This window comes from Macrobrachium rosenbergii, chromosome 14 (genome assembly GCF_040412425.1).
Source record: "Macrobrachium rosenbergii isolate ZJJX-2024 chromosome 14, ASM4041242v1, whole genome shotgun sequence".
Taxonomy (NCBI): Eukaryota; Metazoa; Arthropoda; class Malacostraca; order Decapoda; family Palaemonidae; genus Macrobrachium; species Macrobrachium rosenbergii.
Window position 1 is genome coordinate 33,692,384 of NC_089754.1, and position 2,500 is coordinate 33,694,883.

Genomic DNA, 2,500 nt, shown 5'->3' on the forward strand with positions numbered 1-2,500 from the left:
AATATAGCTGAAACACATCTCCGTATATCGTTTTTAATTTTCATCTCATTATGATGAGTGAAATTAAATAAAGTAATTAGCTGAAACACATCTCCGTCACTATCGTTACAATACGTTGTAATGATTTTAACTCATTATGATGAGTTAAATTAAATAAAGTAATTAGCTGAAACACATCTCCATCACTATCACTGCAATACGTTGTAATGATTTTAACTCATTATGATGAGTTAAATTAAATAAAGTAATTAGCTGAAACACATCTCCATCACTATCATTACTATACGTTGTAATGATTTTAACTCATTATGATGAGTTAAATTAAATAAAGTAATTAGCTAAAATACATCTCCATCACTATCGTTACTATACGTTGTAATGCTCTAAATATTAGGGTTATTATTTTACCTGTTATGATATCATCATAACCATTAATATTGCATCAATGGATTAAACTTTCCTGCAACCTCATTAATTATACATTTCCTCAGTTTCATCTAATCCTTAAGTAAAATAAGGCTGAGTATCATGATTATTATTATTATTGTTGTTGTTGTTATAACAAGCCTGCTTCCTAATGCTGCCTCCCCTCTCTTTCCGCAAATGACCGATAGATGGCACTGAACGGCGGCACTCTTGTACAGGCACGTTTTCTGCTGTAAAAAAAAATCTACAAGCCGCTAAAACATCTGCAGGAATTGAACACAGAACAAGCAGCGCTAACCTAAAACTAAATTATTATTTAAACTCTAATGTGTTGAATACAGGTGCAAAAATGTTTGAAATAGTTTGACCATAACCTTTTTTATAGTTTGAAAATGACTCGCAATGTCTTTTTGCTATTTGCGTGGGTAGAATGTTAAAAGTTTCATTTTTATCATTATCAGTAAAATAAAGGATTTCTGTTTATCGAGACCATTGTCACTGGTTCGCTTTTCTGCAGTTCTCAGTCCTTTGAAAATGATGACTTTTCTTACCGTTTCGCTCAACTACTTAGCTGGTAAAGGTGACCAAAGCACCCTGAGATGCTTTGACAAATAATATCTACATCGTTTACAGTCTGTTCTCTCCCTTAGCTGCTTCATATCGTGTTATCTTCCTGCGCGAACTTCAGATAAACTTTCATGGCCTGAAGTCTTGTTACAAATCAAGTCTCGCTATTCTGTGAATTTAGACTTATTCTTAAGACTTTGACTGTTTTCCGTTATAATTGACTTCACTTTACTTATCTGACTAATAAGTCATCGTATCTAGTTTTGGTCCGTTTCAGGATACGGTATCCTATTCATAAGGGGCCTTGTTTAGATTCCTTCTTTCCTAGTCTACTGATATTTTCAAGATTCTACCATTCGGAGTTCGTCTTTTCTTCTGTACCAAACAGCTGTTTCCCTGTAGTCTGGTAGCGCCGTCAGTGCACCTTATGCAGTGCACTGTAGGCATTACTTAAGGTTCTTTGCAGCGTCCCTTCGGCCCCTAGCAGCAACCCCTTTCCATCCTTTTACTGTACCTCCTTTCATATTCTCTTTCTTCCATTTTGCTTTCCATTGTCTCCTAACAATAGATTCATAGTGCAATTGCGAGGTTTTCCTCCTGTTACACCTTTCAAACCTTTTACTTGGCCTAAATTCTGCATTCAATTCAATTAATTTCAAACAGCTGTTTGATTTCTACTCTTCTTAAGTTTATTCATGTATATTCTCCTTCGTACGTCAAAGAAATGGGAAGAATACAAGTCTCTTGCTTTCCTGTTAATTTTTCTTCCAGATTCATCCCGTCGGTTTTCAAATTTTAAAAATTAACACGAAATCTACCACTAGGCTGTCTGTCACAGAGGTGAAATTTTATTTGTTTCACTCGATTATTTTCTGCGCAGATTTTCCCAGGCATCTCATACCTTATCACAACTGTCTTGTGAAATGTATCGTATTTCAGGACGTCAGTCCTGCCGTCAGATAAAAGGGAGAGATCTCAGAAGATGACGAGAAAATTGACAGATTCAGTTTTGACAACAGATGGCGCCCGGCGCCATTTGCGCGTCACTGTGAATCCGTTGCTGGGTACTGTGATGTAGTTGAAGATTCGTAGAATGATAATAATAATAGGAATCCCGTAGGCGGGCAGTGCCGTCAGTGTACCTCACGCGGTGCACTGTGGACATTACTTGAAGTTCTTTGCAACGTCCCTTCGGTCCCTATAGCTGCATCCCCTTTCATTCCTTTTACTCTACCTCTGTTCATATTCCCTCTCTTCCATCTTACTGTCCACCCTCTCCTAACAAATGACTTAACATTATTTTCAGGGCTGAATGATCTCATAGCTACCAGCGCTTGGCTTTGACCTAGATTTTATATTCCAAAAAGATGAAAATGCAGAAGAATAACTCCTTATCATTACTGTTCCTATTATTATTAATTTATATTGCATTGTTGCAACGTGATATTGCCTTTTACTTTCCAGTAGTCGGTGCAAACCGGCTTGTAATCTCTCGCCTGCATGTTAC